At 48.7% G+C, this 18603-nt stretch overlaps 1 protein-coding gene across 4 annotated transcripts in view; it reads right to left on the reverse strand.

The window, feature by feature from the left end:
- Positions 1-18603, reverse strand: part of STK32C (serine/threonine kinase 32C) — a 79301-nt gene that overhangs the window by 16797 nt on the left and 43901 nt on the right. Inside the window, exon 1 of one of the 4 annotated variants that reach the window (XM_072039953.1) lies at positions 3177-3310. The exons of the other annotated variants lie outside the window; for them this stretch is intronic. The gene's annotated coding sequence lies outside the window, so the exon portion shown is untranslated. Of the gene's footprint in view, positions 1-3176; positions 3311-18603 lie in introns of those variants that run through there. 4 annotated transcript variants of the gene reach the window in all.

Raw genomic sequence — 18603 nt, forward strand, 5'->3', positions numbered from 1 at the left:
CAGCCATTAGAAGAAATTGTATGTGATGCTGCCAGATTTGCAAGGCAGAAGGCAGGCATCAGCTGGTAGGATATTGCTCAAGACATGGCACATAAAAGATTTAATAGAGTCCCAGATACCCTGAGCATTCAGCTGCTGCCAAATGGTTTGTATACAGCTGCCTTTGCTTTTATTGCATTAAAGGCACAAAGGGTTTGGAGCTTGCATTTACTATTCAGGACATGAGATGTGCATTTAACATCTCCCATTTCGATCCCACTTTATGGGGCCCCAGACAATGGCAACGCCTGTATTGTCATCATAGCTGGCGGCTTGTTTTCATCCGAATCTGGGGCAATCTCGGTCTTTGCTCAACAGCCCGATCTATGGCATTAATTTAGAGGTGACTAACAAGGATTGCTGACCTAGATGATGCCCCCAAAAGAAGTAATGGGAGGGGAAGATGGACTCTTGGCTTTGCAATATGCATCTTCTTTATGTAGGTGTTACAGTTAAAGCACACAGCACACGAGTGTGTCTACACGTGCAGGTATGTGTAAAGGCATCAGAGTCCTTTGGGTCTTCCCAAAACAAGCCCAAGTGACAGTGGGGCAGAGCCACAAGCACAGCCCAGCATGCTGTAAGCAGCTTCCCAGTACGTTCCCAAACTCCTTTATGCAACCAGCCGAGGAGGACACGCTGCACATGCACGGAGCACCTCACAAACACCTTCTACAAGACAGATGTGTTTAAAGGAAACCTTGAACACGCAGAGGGACTGAGACAGCAGCAGGACGCAGCTCCCACTGTGGGGGACCACCTGCAGCTCTGCTGGCTCGGCTGCTAACGCCAGCTCTGTGGCCACGGTGCAGCACCCATGTGTGCCACACACTTAAAGCATTGTGCATGACCATGCGGCGTGCAGGTGAGCTGCTCCTTCACAACACTCTCTGTCGACAGAGCTGCCCTTGCACCTCGTGCTTCCAGCGTGTTCTCAGCAGCCGGAGCAGCCAAGGATCCAGCCCCAGCCCGCCCGACCCCGTTTCCCACCCAGGAGCCTCCCGTTCAGACGTCTTAGGGCAAAGCCTCGGGATGAGCCCCGCTCTGCAGAATCACAGCGCTCTTTGTCACTCAGTGGATTAAGCAGCAACAGCAGAAACAAAGTCCATAAACAGCCAGGAATGATCTGGCTTCTTATTCCTCCGTAGCACTCGCTGAGCTACTGCTTTGAAGAGTTACTTCTGTTTTCCACCCAACCATGCTGTAGCTTGGAGTGGAATTAGAGAGCAGAGATTTGGTTGTCACCTTTTTTTTGTTGTCCAGGAGACTGCAAGACATTTTTTTCACTGGAAATTTTTTTGCTGTTGTTCTTGTTATTTTAGGATATTTTCCCTGATCCTCCAGATTTTTGCTGCTCTGTACATTTTTCAGTCCAACTTCTTTGCTATCTTTTAGGCAGGCAGGCTTTGCCTCTTCTTTAGAAATTCAATAACTTTTTTCCTGCTGATTCTGAATGAATCCAATGGGCTGAAATCCCCACTCAGATGAAAGGTCATCTAATCATTTAATAGCATGTCCTGACTTATCTCAGGCTAATTGTAATGGAACAGCACAATTTGTCTGTGGGCTCAAACAAAAGCAAGTACTTTGCATTCTGGGCAGTATCTGCGAAGCTGATAAATACTTGAGATTGCTTGATCTCAGCTACCCAAAGATTATTTTTCCTTCTACTGAGGCAGACGTCATCTTAAATTAAGGCACTCACGATCCCACCCTCTGCAGGACATTACTGTCACATCTGATGCAAATGCACCCAGATGGGTTCAAGAATCTTCCTCTTGCTTTGGGAATGTGAGCAGTAGGTTTTCCAGAACCTCTTAATGGCTTCTGCCTTTGAAAGACCAGGAAATGCACCGTAATCCTTCCACACACAGAAACATTATTGACTCCGGCTGATAGCCATCAAGTAGCTTCAGCGTACAAACCTGGATTTCGCTTATTTTGTTTTTAGAGTAGAGTCAATGCTTTGCATTAGCAAGTACTACACACTAACATCAGTCACCTTAATCCTACACGAAGCGAGCCCCAGGAGAACACTGCTCCAGCTTGCAAGAGCTGATTCGGAGTGGTTACACCTGATCCAAACGCACTGACTCACACTCCCGTTCCTGCTGACTGCCTCTGGGTATTTGTGCCTGGGCTCCTGGACACGCAACGCGTACCAAACTCCCATCACATATTCAGATGGTTAAATAAAAATCCGCGTATTTCCCACCGTGCAGAGACGAGAAGCACTGCAGCTACAAGCGGCCATCCCGGCACCGGCTGTTCATTGCAGCTGACGCATCCATGGCACCCGCGGGGCTTAGCTGACCCCAGCAGCACCCCCCAGGCATTAATCACCCAGAGCAGCAGCTCTCAGCTCCCAAACATGCGCCAGCTCCAATGAAGTCATTAGCAATCGACATGAGCAAAAGCACCGCCAGAATATGCCCTAAACTTTTACCCAACACAGAAAACACCAGCCGCCCCTGGCAGCAAACACCTTCTCCATCGATGTGCCCGCTCTGCTCCTCTGCCTCCCAGCCTCAGCAAGCTGCAGAACCTCCCCAAAAACATTTGCTGCCGCTCCCCTTCCCATGCCTCGGGGCTGCGGATGCCCTCACGCCCTGACTGCAGGCAGCAATGTCTGACAATTATATTTTTTTATATATATAAATATATTAAAATGTTATATTTTGTCAATGATATATATATATAAAAGAAAGTTGATTTTCAGCTATCAGGAAAGTAACAAAAAGGATCAAGTTATTCTGAAGAGGAACCAAAGACATTTGACGTGGCCACAGTGTCACGGTTGCACAGTAGGCAGCATCAGCTACCCTGTTATTTAAAACCAATCTTCATATCCATTTTGTATTATGGTTGCACTGATGGTAATTGAAATACAGTCTTTGCCTGTTAATTAACATCTGTGTAACATTTGTAATTAAAAAGATAATATTAATTTGTTCTACAGTTCTAATAAGCATTAAGGATGAAACCATACAATCAAATTTTTTTTAGCCATCGCCAAGATAACGAAGCTTAAAGCTGTCTCCTAGGTGTACTTGCAGTGATATAATTAAAATGTCAAGGACCCATTAGGCACACGACCACGGTGAGCAGCTGGATGGAGCTGTGCTGGAGGCACCTACCCGCCTAACAGCCAGGTCCTGACTTCTGTGTCCGGCCGGGAGGGATCCCGGGGCTGGGTCACCCCTGCGGCACTGCACCAGCCCGAGCCCCGGTGCCGTGGACACGCAGGGGTGGACACACAGGGGTGGACACCCTGCTGGGGCTGGGACTGTGGCCCCACATCCCCAGGCTTGAGCGAGAAGCTCGAGAAGCAAAAAAGCAGCACTGAGTTACAGGTTGCATCGGGTGTGAAACACCGGCAGCACCTGACAACGATCAACTCAAATTTATCAAACCAGATTCAGCCCATCTAAAGCATCCTCGATAAGGCCCCGTTTGTGCTGGCTCTGCCGAAAGCAGCCCTCTGGCAGCTGGGTCCTCCCCGCGCCCTGACACGCACAGGAGGCAGCATGGGCAGAGGTGCTCGGGCACAGCCCGGGGAGCAGCTACGGGGAGCACAAAGCCTGCAAGCTGGGCTGGGAACAAAAGGGGAACCGAGGATTCCCTGACACACAGCAGTAACACCAACAGGTCCCAGAGGACAGGGCGTGGGCTGCGGAGAGCAGGAACCTGCAGCAGGAGCTGCCCCCGATGCGGTGCCCAGCACCATGAGGACACTGACCCCACTCTCAGAGGGGACCCATTGCCATAATACTGTCTGATCCCGAGTAAAAACATACTTTAAAACAACCAACAGCCTTCACTGCTTTGATTATGCAGCTTATTTAACCAGAACTTTGTTCTGGGAACAGCTTTGACAATGGTGTCTCTGGCAGTGTTTTCCCCCGCTATTATCTCCGGCACACAAAGCCCCGTGCAAAGAATGGGCCACCTGCAGCCCTGCTCCCCGCGATCTGCACAGCAATGTCCTGCAGCACGAGGATCTGCACAGCAATGTCCTGCAGCACGAGGATCTGCACAGCAATGTCCTGCACCACCAGGATCTGCACAGCAATGTCCTGCAGCACGAGGCGCAGTGACAGGCCTGCAGGCTGCTGGCCCTGAGCACGGCGCTTCCCAGCCCGGCCTCGGCCGTGCCCCTGCAGGGGACCAGGCCAAGGGCCCTGCCCGGCCGGGCCTGCCCATTGCAGCAGCCCTGCCTTTGGGTTCTGCGCGGTTCTGCTCCTCGGAACAACGCACACATCCAGGCGTGATGCTGAAATTGTTGCTCCAGTAGTCATACTGGGCCTGGGTGGGATGCTGGTGCTCACAGCCAGGGACACACGCAGCACCAGGAGGTGCTCCTGCTGCACGCTGCTCTTTTTGGGAAGTACCTCCACATTTTTAGGCTCCCGAAAAGGGCACAGCAGCTGGCACAGCAGCTCCATGTGGCCTTCGTGAGAGAGGTCTGTGCTGTTTGCATCCACTGGGCTGCACCCAGACGCAGGCATCTGGCCTCCACAGCAAGCTGGTACCATAAGCAGCTTTTCAGCAATTATCAATTTCAGCCAGTTGGGACCTCGTTATAGCTACGTCTCAAAGAATAACAGCAAATATATTAATAACACAGTTCCCTCTTCAGATGCAAAGGTCAAAATCAGAACCCATTTACTCAGGTATAAAGGAAATTAAAAGGTATTAAGTTACAGCGAATGGAAAAAGCCTACAGTCCTCAGGAGACATGCTCTAAGTACAAGGTTAGCAGCTCGACGCATCTGCTTTCACATCCTTACCTTGAGAGTTGATTTTATTTTTTATTCTGAACACCTCCCCATCTTTTGCACCTTAAGGTATTTTTCATGCAGTCTTACCGTTTTACTTTTTCCCTGCTGAAAGTTATGCTTTATCACAAGATTGATGAAGGACTGGTTTGTGAGAACACCATAAATCATTAAAACCTCTTTAATTCAGCGTGGCTGTTTGCTACAGCCAAGTGGTAACAGTAGCTGATAAAACTTTTATTCACAGCAAGCCTGCTGGTGTTTTCAGGCCATGTCAACACTTCCATTAAAAATCCTTTTCTCAGTTGCGTCTGGTAGAGATGAAAACCTCTTCTGAGCTAAAATAAAAATTGTTGTTTGAGATAGCATCTCAGGGTGTCACACCTCAGTAACTTTAGCTGTCTGATCTTAAGATCGTGTTCATGCTCTTGTGTAGATCTGCAGAACTGTGAGTGCCACAGACCGGGCTGATTTGTATCGTGCTCACTCCTCTGGGAGGAAAACACGTAGAATAGGGGCAGTTGGGAGCGTGCTCAAACACATGCAAAGCTGCCATTGCAGGGTTTTTTTCTTTGATTTTTTTGTTCAAAATGAACCTTTTTTCTTATTTTTATTTCTTATTTCTATTTCTGTCTTGCTGTTGACATAAACAGCATCTCAATGTTAACACAACCAACCCACAGAAAACACCCCAGGAAAAACTCCTTACTGGTTCCTGTATCTAGCAAGGTGGGAGCTGAGCTCTTCTATCTGGTGTCTATCTTGAATTTTTTTCCAACTTTCCTGAAAGAATTCCTGAGGAGACAATGCGGAATGTTATCCACAAGCTCTGAATCCTGTGATTTAAAGGAATTTTACATGGTTCAGATTAAACACTTCCTTTTCATGTCACGCTGAGAAATAACATCCAGCCAGACATTAAGCAGATGTTTCTGCAATCGAGTTTTGGGTACGGGTGATTATTTGACTTGCAGCTCCAAAAATACGTAGACTTCTATACCTCATCAGAGACATTAATCCAAATAAACAAGGAAAAGCCAAGGATGTGACAGCATATAAACTGAAGAAACACATAGGAAGAGAAGCACTGCCTTTGAGTTTTGTTTGCCTTTTCCCCCACCCTCTCCCCTCGCGCACACCAGCTACGTGGTTCCATTGCTGGACAGAAATCATCGGCAGCTACCTCAGCACCCGATGTCTTTACTGAATGCTGCAGCACAGAAGCACGCAGGCTGCTCCTTTGGGCACAGCCTCGACGTGTGCCCTCCACGCGGCACTGCCGGACTTGCTGACCCCAGGGACAGACGAGAGCGGGCACCTGAAAGCCTGAATGCAGACGGCTTCTGCTTCCCCACGGCTGTGAGCACAAGCAGGGAGATGTGTTTTGAAGCTTCCACGCTTCCAGGAAAACCTGACAGGCACCTGCATTTTTGAACAGCTTTAATCATGCCCGTCTCTCTGCTAGGATTTTCTGTTTTAATATTCGAAGAACAGCAGTGAGAAGTCCCACCGACCTGCAGACCCCCCGAGCACACTGTGACCCGTCTTCTTTCTGCCTTCTGGGTGTGCCCACCCTGGGCCCACTGCTTCCTCCACACCAGCAGCAATCCCTGCACTCTGGGAGCATCTGGACCCCAGCACACAACTCCAGTTAACAAGTCTTTTCTGGATAAAATGTGAAAATACATCTTCCTGAGGCTGACAAACAGCTTGAGTTAAGTCTTGTACTTGGAGTCATCTTTCATTACAGCCAAAATTAGATTCTGTGATGTTTTATACGCCGGTCAAAGAGGTAGACAAGACGGTTTTTTTAGTTACATATTTGATAAAACCTGGGAGCAGACGGAAATCTAATCATTTCCAATGAAGAATGGAGGGCTTTATTTAATCTCTGGACATAAATTAATGTTGTAGCTATTCCTGATCCCAAGGCCAAAACAATCCCTGTGCTATTTGGAAAAACCTCATCGCTCATCCTGAAAAGATGCTGCCAGGCGATGGCACCGAGAGCAGCGTGCCCTAACAGCCAGGGCGCTGTGCTGCCGCCGCAGAGTGCCTCCAGGCACAAGTGTCTCCATTGCTGAAGTAAATAAATGCAGGTGTAACTTGGCAGCCAAGGAAGGCGGCAGTGCTCGTGTTCCACCATGCAAAACTTTCCGGAGGCATTTAATGAAACTTGCAGCCAGATGCTCCATGTTCCACTGGCAGAAGCTTGCTTCATTGCACTGATGTGTTTATCACCAAATTCTCACAAAGATCTGCCCTAGTAGACACCTCATCTAGAGACAGTCCCCCTGTACCAACAGACCTTGTTTGTCAGCAGCAGGCACAAGGGACTGTGAAGTAACCATGAGAGCTATCAGAGTGCAGATGCTGGTACCTAAGATGCCAGCAGATTGTGAAGTGATTCCCAGCAGAAGGTGAGCAAGGCTCACTTCAGTTCATTAAGAACAGCTCATGTGCCAAAGCTATCGGAAAACCTCTCAGGTTTGACACTGGGCGTTGGGTCTGCCAACTGGCAGCCAGCAACCAGAGTAAGTGTAAGCAATTGCTACGTGACAGCAAATGCCCCCGTGCACACACTGTGCACGCTGCACTGAGCATTAATTACCCCATCAGCTCCAGGTTCAAAGCCCGTAACTTGGCGGGATGGAAGTTTGGCCAGGTTATAGCTCCATCTGTTCAGATTTCCTTTTTAATACTGCATTAAAATCCCCACTACCTTTCCCTTGGGAAAAAGGACAGCTCAAGCCTAGACCTTGCAGGATGTGATCAAACACAGCTTTACTCTCCCTTTGTCCAACACTCAACACGAAGCCTTCGGAGTGCCACCCTCGGAGAACATGCCATGACCTATCGTAGTACAAGCAGCAAAAGTACCAGTGAGAAAACACCATCTCAGAAGGGAGAGCATTAATGATGAGTTGTGGTTAAGACCATTGTCGACCCTTCTTTAGAAAACAACAAGCAAGTGCATGTGATGGCAGCTCCTCGAGGAGATGTCTCCTCCAGCCCCAGCACCCACCTGTGCCCGTGCAGAAACTCCACACACAAAACACGAGCCCCTTGCTCATGTCGAACCCATTGCAATCCCTTCTAGCCACCAGGTCCTGTCCCAGCAGACTGGGGCGAGCCGCGTGTCCTGCGGGAGGGGGCTGCAGGGGCACGGGGACCACCAACAGCCCAGGGGCTGCCTCCAGCCTGGATGGGGAACGTGTTCCTAGGAAGACAGGGCTCTACCTCACATGCCTTTCTGTCCAACCTACCAAACGCCACTGAACAATATCGTATTACCAAAATGCAGAAATATGCTCTGAGCACTCAACAGCACAGAAGAGGATCTTCCTACTGCAGCTCTCCCATTAGGCACTGCGGAGCTTTTATGCTTCCACTAATTAATCCTGCTGAGTTATTCACCGTCCCTCAAGCGGCCCATCACCACAAACATCCCCACGCACAGCAGGCAGCAGTTACTCAGCTGAGTAATCGCTGCGACTTCAGCCAAGCACCCCAAGAGCCAGCAGCTACCGCGGGCAGCCCCGCACAGGGGGAGCGGCGGCGCAGCAGGCAGTGCTCGCCGGGTTGGTGGCAGGAGGCACGGCAAGGGGCACAGCAGTGACTGAGCTCATCGCCCCTCAGCTTTGCTATCCACATTTTATAAAGGAATGTGTCTAGAAGCTTTCAGCAGACTCATCTGGAACCGCATTTGATATTTCTGTGATACTCTACTTTTTCCAGATGACCATGGAAAATGATGTTTTTTTCCATACACTTGCCAACGCATGTGAATAAACCCTAATCTGTCACTTATCTGACAATGCTTCATACATAAATTATTTGCTCTCCTACCTCACTGCCTGTGTGACATCAGGTCATTTCTGAAGTCGCTCAGTCCATCTTTCTTTGGCACTGAAGACTGCTCTTACTAATACCAGTCTAAGGCGTTCCTAAAGTGCTGCTACAAATGACAGTCTTTCGTCACTATTTTTTTCAGTGAGTTGACCTGTCTTACATCTATAGTACTTACTGCCCAATATGCACTTAAAGTTATCAACTGTGAGATGCTTCCTCTAACCAAAATACCCTCTGACACAAAAGGTTGCCAAATTAGGCATTTCACAACTATAAAAAGATAGAATTTGCAATGTAAAGATTAAAATAATTTCCCATGTTTGTGCAGAACACCTTGAAATCAGTGGCTCCTTGTGGTTTTGTAGCTCTCCTCATCCAGTGCACCAACTGATGACGTGATGGTGCCGTTATCTAACAGCTCCACTGCGCTGCTGCTGCCCTGAGCTCCTGCCTCACTACTGCCTGCTAACATAGTCCATTTTCAACCTGTATACTGAATTCTTTGTAAAAAAGGGGTCAGCAGTTGTCTTAATTTACTTTTTTTTTTTCTTCTTATATCAACATAATGTCCTATGTAATTTTTATATTCATTATACTGTAATGTTTTATTACAGTGCACTTTTTAATCAAGCACAGCTGCAAATAGAGAGTCAGCCTACGGCTCTGACCCCCTGCTTTATAAAAAGCAAGTTGGTGTACATCCACATTACTAGAGTGCTGGTTTATTGACAACCCCAACACCAGACCCTTCACCAGTTCCAATACAAACCTGACATCCCAGGAAACGAGCACAGCATATTTATGTGAATTGGGGGTATAACTCAGCTGGTATGTTGCACGTAGGGTCCTGGACAATCTGAAGGTTGTGTGTGAAGTCTCTAATATCACTTCAGAGCTGATACGACAGGCTGACACTACTTGGGGAAAGAGAAAATCCTAGTCTGATATCACAAGGACTGCATCTGAAGATAAATCCTTCCTTTCCCATTAGAGCTGCTATCTCTCTTTGAGGGACTGATCCATGCCGAAAACCCCCTCATGTTAATTAGGAGATAAGCGGAGAATTGGGAAGTAACCTTATTTCCAAGCGTCTGCAAAATGACTAGAAGAGACAACACAATTTCCCGAAGCACTCAGCTTTTGGAAGAACACCTGAAGCATATTTATTTCAGACTGTACTCCCTGGAAGTGCTCCCCACCCCGGCCTCAGGAGTACGCACTCCAAGGACAGCAATGGGGGTCACACCAGTCCTAGAGGAGGCACCGTGCACTGTCCAGACAGAGAGGTATCAGAGGAGAGGCTGTGCAGGCTGCAGTGGGGCTGCTCACTGTTGGCACTGATGACCTTGATAATGGCAAGCAAGCAGCTGGGAGAGTAGAAGTGCTGCACACCAGGTAGGGATGCAGAACAGTCATGACCAACAGCAGGCAGGCACGGAGAAGTGGGATGAACCCCTGGGGATGGGGCTGGGTATGGCAACTGGGCAAGAACAATCAGACACATTGCCCAAATTAAAGCAAGAGGAGTGTCTTATGAAGAAAAACTGCTTGAAATGAGCTCATTGGCTTCAAAAGGGTTGGCTGAAGGAGGCAGAAAATCTCAAATACACCAAAGATGCTGCAAATCAGAAGAAAATAAATTATTCTTTATATCCAAGGTCAACAGCACAGGTAATAAATGGCAACATGGAAGCTTGAGGTTACTTACTGAGAGAAAGTTTCTAAGGCTAGGCACAGCAAGATACTGAAGCAGACTGCTGGGGGATCCTCAGCAGGAATGTACAACTTCCAGCACCCCATGGTGCTAGCAACAGTCTAGATAAATACCTGCTAAAATTGGTGACCCTCCCTCGGCGTGGGAAAAGGCTTTCAGGTTTCTTGCAGCCCTGGTGTTACCTCCTTCCTCGGGAAACAAGGCACTTCCACCAAACCGCCTGTCCTGATTGCCCAGCGCCTTCCTTCTCCAGTAACTTCTGAAGTAGCCAACTTCAACCAAGACTGAAAGAAACTAAATGTCTTGGCAAAAATGGATTCCTTGCAGGTTGTGTAAAAAATCAGGCAAAGAGAACCCAAAGCAATGCCTCCCCTGAGGAAAAAGCAAGCAAACTGCAACTGCTGCCTGGTACGTGACAGCCCCTGACGGCCACGTTAGCACCTGAACCATGCAGGACGGTCACATCGCACGCTGAGTTTTCCCAACAGCGTTATTAAGGGAAAGAAAGATGGAGGAAAGCAGCACCCAGGAACTGAAACCTAATGGAAATCACATTCTACTTCCACTGTTTACAAAGCCTTTATTTTATGGCCATTCTCTAAGAACCTCTTCACTACTGACAGGCTGAGCAGCCTGACCTTGCTGTTTTCCTGTTTGTTTCCCTGTCTGCCCAGTGCTAAAAGCATGCGCAGAAAGATACAACAGAGCCAAATAAATAAATAAATAGATAGATAAATAAATAAATAAAAGCAGGTACCTAAATGACAGAATAGAATCCAGGAACACAGCTCAGGCTGAGAATTACTCATTTCTGTCTCTCCTTCCCCCAGATCCATCAGTCTTGAGGGGAGAATTAAATGCGAAATGGAGTACCATTGCACAACAGTTTGGACACATTAGGAATAAGGTTTTACACTGCCGAAGAGCAGGGTGGTGCCCAGGATGCCAGGAGTGCTCCAGAACAGCTTTCCACGTGCACAGCCAAGCCCCTCGCTTGTGCTACATGCAAGGGACCCGCAGCACCCGTCCCTGAGCTGCGACAGAGCAAAGGTTTCTGTGCCTGGGCAAGCGTCTGAGAAGTGCACTGCGCTTGGCTGAATTAATTCATTATCAGAAAGCATCCAAACACTGAGCTCCTGAGCAACTGGGGAGAGCAGCACCCACCTGTCACTGGCAAAACGTTCCCCTTTGTGCAGCGCACGAGTTGCTGCTTTCCTGAAATGCTTCCTCATCAAGCAGGCATTCCGAGGGCAGGGTTTTTTTTTAACTTTCTCCAGGCACTGGGAGAATGAAAATCCTTTGGAAAATATCCAGTATGGTGCACTTTGACAATTCCAGGTATTTTCTGGCCACACTTGGCAGGCATCAGATGTGATGGTACCCACACACCGTGCAGGCGAACAAGCAGCAATGCTGCAGTGATGGGAAGGACTGGGTGGCACGCTCAGACACGAGGGGGTTGCTTTATATGAACCACTGCCTAAAGGGGAAAAGTGTGTCTGAAACACTCACCTGTATTTACACCAAAGCACACCAGGATCCCCCCGTTTGGTAAGGCATGTGGTCAGACATAACGGCTTTGAGCCCCATAAATAACCAGGGCCGAGGCTACCCAGCCACGATTAATGTGGCGAATTGTAAATCTTCTATAATGCAATTAGGTAGCGGGACTGTACGGCTCATCTGCTTCCCAGGGAATAAGAGGTATAAATAAAGACTGCCTGGAAAAACACCGACCATTTACACGAGTTGATCTGACGCCAGCACCACATCCTGCCACTTTGAAAGGACACGTGCAGACACAGGAGACCTGGCACATCACACAATTTAAAAAATAGCAGGTAGCTCAAATCTATCATTTTGGTGCTTCCTCCCGCTGGGGCCAATGACCCGCAGAAGGAAGGCAGCCTCTGACAAACACCATCGATGTTTATGATCAATAATAAATCACAATTACGGCTGTTGGCTTGTGGGCAGCTCCTGCACTCACCACGGTAAAGGCAGAAGAATGGAGCCGTACCCAGTGCAGCTTCTCTGGATTTATGTCCGTAAAATTGCTGTGAGAAACAGATTTGCTTCTAAGCAGTGCACAGACACTTGCACAGGAAGTCAAGAATTTCAGACTTCTTTGAATGCTGCTCCAGTCCACAAGAACAAACACATCACGAGAAGACAAGGAGCACGGCTCCTTCGACAAACATCACTGAACTACGGTGCTGCCTAGAATAACAAAGAGGGCACACCCCATAATCCTCGGGGTAAATCCAGAAAATATTTACTCTAATAAACTCATACAGAAGTGCTTAGGGAATATTTGCTGTATCATGCTAACATGTTCAACATTTCATAAGAACAGAGGACATTGTTACTTATCATTTATGACATTAAGTGGTTTGTAATTGGATTGTCCAACCCCCAGCACGAACAGAACACTCAAAACTCATAAACTGCAGCTTCTGAGGGCTTGCAGATGATTCGGACATCCAATTTAGCTTAATTGTTGCCAAATCCTGCATCTGATGCTGAAATATCCCATGCTCTTGGTTCAATTAACTAGCTTGTGGGGGTGTGCTGTATGATTGCTTGTCAGAACAAAGAAAAGATCCAAATGCTAGCCATATTTAAGCCACTGAGAGATTTATAATTAACATTAGCAAAGCAGGGCACATTTTTTTTTATTTTAAAAACAAGACGTTTTAATGTTGGCCATGTTAGATCAGCAGTCTGCACGTTGGCTGCGCTGCTGGCACGGAGCTGTCAAAGGCACCGTCACAGATGAGGCACAGCCTCTTCGCAAAGACTACAGATGAACACAGCCGAGCTGGAGTTTCTCTTACAAGCAATGCTGGAAGAACACGACCTCCAGCTTTTTCTCTTCTGCATCTGCTGCCATCACGCAGTGGGTGCTACAGCATCTCCTCCGCCCCTCAGAAGACCTACGGCTCTCTGTCTGCCCACCCCGTAATTAGGCTGGCCCTTCTGAACACAGGTATTAATGTTTGATTCAAAGACCTCTGACATCCAGCAGACGTAAATCCACAGAAAGGTCTTTTTAATCCAAGTCTAGGAATGAGACTGCACTTGTGGCTTAGCTGGGGCAGGGGGGCAGGAGATATTGTGAGAATTTAATATTGAGACCAGTCACGGGTAAGAGCAAGGCAGAATTCAAGCAGGACACAGCTATTTATTTAGCCACACAAGCATTCCCTGTACCGACAGGCAGACGCAGCCTCGTGGTTCGCCTCGGGACACTGCTCCTTCGCCCGGGCCCAGGGGATCCGTCCCCTGCAGCGCTCCTGGCAGAGCCACCGTGTGCCAGAGACACGGCCGAGGGCAGCTGCTGCAGGGCCCCCTGTGTGTCCAAACAACGACCTGGGACACACAGCATGGCTTTCGTCTGGCAGGAGACCACAAACGAGAGCTAATGGTTCACCCAAGTCCAGGCAGAGATAATGATGTGAAAGAAACCAGGCCAGAAATACGGCAGAACGATGTCCTAAGGGGTCCAGCCTGTGGTCCTAAACTGTCAGGGTGCTGGCTTGGACATGACAATGTCAATGTGCAAATACAATAATCAAAGATTTATTTGCCGTAGTCACAAGTGATTGGAAAAAACACCTGTTTGCAATAGGGCATGTGAGAATGTGCCAGATGTTCCCATCCACAAGGACGTCGCTGCTGCTCTCATTTGGGGCAGCTGGACGCAACTGTGGGACTTTTACATGGGGTTTTGCAGAGGACAGAGAAAATGCCCCTACAAAGCCTGGCTTTGTGCCTCCAGCTCACAGGACGGAGCTGCACCCTCCTGGGAGCTGTTTCTTTTGCCTGCGCTGTAGCGGCACTGCATCATTTTACTCTTTATAGCAAACAAGAACTTCACAGTCTGTACACAAACATGTCATGTGGAAGATGTATTATGGATTTGCTGTCTAGGCTTCCTCCCACTAACGACCTTTTGGAAACTGCCGTAGGAAAGCATTACATATGCCTGTCACTGCGTGACTTTAGGCCTGAGCAGGCACCGAGGGAACGCGCAGGGCCCGGAGAAGCCTCGGCCCACCTCAAGCAGCGCTGGGCCTGTGCCAGGCCTCTCCATTTACACCCCTCTCAGGGTGACAAGTTTCCTTTTCCTTTTCACTTAATGCGTGGCTTTTGGAAAACCGAAAGCTTTACATAAAATTACATACAATTAAAGGCATTTTATATTTCGTGTTTCCATTCCGTTTTGTGCAGTTGGTAGGTGGTAGGGGACAGAAAAGCACTGGAAAAAAAACAACAAAACACAACTTGTTTGGATGCCAGGGAAAGGCACTAGTTACATCCCTGGGGCCAACAAAATTAAAGAGCAGGAGCGAGGCAAAGATGACAGAGGTGCAAGACGGGATCACTCAGTACCCTTCTCCCTACCCTTTTCAATCACGTCCTACCATTACGATTGCTCCTGACAGTTCATCACGCTTCCAACGTCCCACATACAAACAATGCTGGCGTACCGACACCACGAGGTGTCTGCCCACAGCCCCAGAGTGTGACAGGGTGCCCGGGGACACTGCCACCACCCCACCAGCCAGAGCTGCTGTCCTTGCAGCCCAGGACGCAGGTTTTCCCACAGAGGAGCTCCGCTGCCAACTGCATTACAATGCAGGCTCACGCCGCGAGGGATTGAGTCTGCTGCCTTCACACGAGGCTTCATGAATTAAACATTTGTGTCTGGTTTGCTAAGAAGATGAGGATATGTGATTTTTTTCATATTTACTCCTACTGACTTTTAGAACTGTTGGCCAGTTTCAGCCAAATTTCACAGAAGGGTGGATGTCTAGAAGGCATGAAAGTTCCTCTCGGCTCTGTGAAAAACAATGAGACGACGCAAAAGACAGCCCCAGAAGGAGGGAAAGGCTCCATCGCTAATTAAACTCTGTGATTAAGCGCCAAGGAGTTTTCATCAGTTCGTCATACCAAGTTCACTGGTCTGTTTTAATTCCGACAGGCTTTATTCTGGTAACAGACACTAGATCCTATCCAGTGCTGGAGCACTTTGATGAGAAACGACAAGAGAAGGTGACATTTCAGGGCAGGGGTAAGCAGGCGCTGTCCCCAGCAGCTCTGCAAGCCCAAGGTGGAGCACGTTTACCAAGTGCTGGGGAGTGAAACACCCTATGGTTTATTTCGTAGTCAATAAAGGGGATAGGCTAGCTCACACCAAAATGTTATTCTTGGTTGTATACATGACCTGTGGTGTGTTTCCCAGCTTTCACCAGAGCCCAAAGAACACCACTAAGTGCTGTCTGTGCCTGCCCTTCATCACCTAGGAAGGGAAGCGTAAGGAGGAAGGCATGTGAGCAGGAACGTGCACTTGTGAGTAAGTACAGTACAAACACTGCCCCAGGAAAGCCATCCTTATCCCATCAAGAGGCTTCATCAAAATACGCAGGGCACTTCCCTGAGACAAGATGGAAAAGACTGGTGGACAAACTGGAGTGAGCTCAGGGTTGGACGCTGTTCGAGAACAAACATCACCTGCAAACACCATCATTTAAACTGGCATCCCGTTTTCCTCCAGTCTTCCACCGAGCAGGAACCAGCAGGTTTCAGGGCTCAGGAGGACAGCAGCATCCAGGTGGCAAGCTGGGAAGCTGCACGAGAAGGGAGCAGAGCGGAGTGCCCCTGCCCAGCAGCCAGCTCCTGGGAGCCCGGGCAGCGCCGCGGCAGGCCGTGCCTCCGGGGCAGTGCCGGGACGGAGGGCTGCAGCCGGCGGGACGCTGCCTGCAGGGGGGCCCACGGGGTCCCGGTGTGTTTCGGGAGGTGCTGTTTCCACCCTCTGCTCTCCAACGCTGCTTTGCCAGCCCACGGGCCCCCAGCTGCTGGCGGCAGCATCAGTCCCACCTCCGTCCCACCTGCACCCCACGCCGACGTGACTCATCCACCAGGAACGCTGGGGGCTGAAATAAACCCCAGGCAGTTTCAGACGCAAGGATTAATAAGGGTCTGGGTATATAATGATAACAACAGTGGGTAGCTTTTGCTGTAAATCACTATCTTAGAGAGGCCAATCCTCCAGAAACCCCAACCATGCCCTTGGTGCAGTGTGCACTACCATGTCCCAGACCTCGTTTCAGATGAAAATGTTCACAACCATATCGCAGAAAAAGCTGCTGAATAATTTCCCTCCTGCTGCTCCCACAACTTGAGACACAAATGGCAAGGTATTGCTGGAGCACATCAGGCCAGTTCGGGACAGGCCCTGAACTGTGCCAGCTCCTCCATGTCTGCGGAGACCCCCCCCGGCCTCAGGATGCCCCTCGCCTGGCTGTCCCCAGCCGGCTGTGGCCAGGGCACCTCCTCTTGTGGTGTCCCCCGGGACGTGTCCCTCTGCTGGGAGGTGTGGGGTGAGCTGTGGGGCTGACATCTGGAGCGACACGCGGCCTGAAAACACCCACAGCACGGATGTAACCTTGGCCTCGCACCTGCTCCGGCACAGGATGAGAAATAAAAGGGAAAAAAAATATCCGTGGTGGTTTAATGTCAGAGGATTATGTTTCTAGCCTTTCTTTTGAGGGAAGAAAATCCAACGTTTATAAAACTGGGAAAAAAAGGAGAAAGGATAAAGCTTGTGTTGATATCAAAGAGACACTCGGTTGAGAAGAGACTTCAGGGGAATTTTATCTATCGTGTATCTACTGGATGGGCATCTATGACCTTTAGAAAATGGATTAAAGCTTTACAATACCCAGCTTCAGGCTGTCTGAATTATTAAAGCAACAAAGTCATGAAGTTAAAGCACTTTTGCAAAGCAAACAACGTTAAGAGCAAGCTTTGGCTGGAAAGGTCCCTCCCCGGAGCTGGCAGGAGCTGTGTGGGGCAGCCGAGAAGCCTGGCGGTGGGAACATCTCACCGGTGACCGGGGACGTGACCGTCTTCATCGGACAAACCAGTGCCAGAATTCAACTTCCCATCTTTGCAGATTGTTTTCGCGAGACTTCGTTAATATACTGACCAGGTCAAATGCACGTGGAAAGCAAAGCGAAGCCAGCCATGGAGCCAAACACTGCAGCAGGAGGGGCAAGGGCCCCCAGCTGAGTGCCTGTGCCCACAGCCTGGGGGGTGCCCCAGGAGTGGGGCTCGCCGCCTGTGACAATGTTCATTCATTTCCTGCTGCTCTTCCTGCCAGCCTGGATTCACCCCTATTTCCAACAGCAGACATAAACTCGAGCTGAGGAACTTCGGATATGCTTTTATTTCTTCACAGCAGTAAAGTGAAAATAATGAATTCCCCATAACCCCAGGTCTTTAATCCCTGGCAAAAATAAAAAAGGTGGTAGCTGATTAGGAGCGCGTATGGAAGCTCAGATAAAAGGAAAACCTCGGGGAGAACAACCTGCCTTTCTGCTCCTGGCTCGAGCTGAAAAAGCCTGAACCCAGGAAAGGTCAGCTTTTAAAAGGGAGATGTCAAGATACCTACAAAGCAACTAATGTCTTCTGAGACTTCCAAGTCTCACGCTGTCTTTCCTGAAGCCTACCACAACTCGGAGCAAGTTTCCCATCAGCAGAATGGATCATAACTTGCATCAATTTCTGAAAGCCCTTTCCTGGCTGCTGCTCCTCAGGTCACAGCCCACTTAAAACTGGAGCAACTTCTGCTGCCTGAGAAACGTAACACTCCTATTAAAATACTATAAACCAAATAATGCTATCTCTAATACATATGGGAATGTTGTAAATTTGCTAATTTGAGTAAGGAACTGAGCGCAACCGTTATTTGATTAATAGTACCTCAAACATGGTTAAACTTAATTTGAGCATAGAAAAATCAGTCAGTTTTTGCAAACATCCCAGAGATGAAGTTCAGGGACTCTCCAGTCTCTTCAAAGGCAATTTCTGGGTTTCTTTTTGCTTTGTTTTGTCCAGTGCCTGTACCAAGGACCATGCAGTCTGTTCTGAGAGGTGCACACAGTGAGAGTGGAAACAAAAATCTGGAAAAGCAAATGCACTGCCCAGAGCTACCCAGCAGCAGGGTGCTGACTATGTCCCTTCACTACTAGATCACAAATTCCACAGGTCCCACATGAGCACATGGATGGTTCACACTCTCAGTAGGACATTGGCTCCTAAAAACTTTCCTGGATGTGAGCACACCGTGCTTAAACCAACCAAAGCAACTGAATCACTCATACATGTGTATTCCAAGTAACAGTTTTCAGGCAGATAGTTCCACATTTTCCA

Source organism: Anas platyrhynchos, chromosome 6, assembly GCF_047663525.1.
Source record: "Anas platyrhynchos isolate ZD024472 breed Pekin duck chromosome 6, IASCAAS_PekinDuck_T2T, whole genome shotgun sequence".
NCBI lineage: Eukaryota > Metazoa > Chordata > Aves > Anseriformes > Anatidae > Anas > Anas platyrhynchos.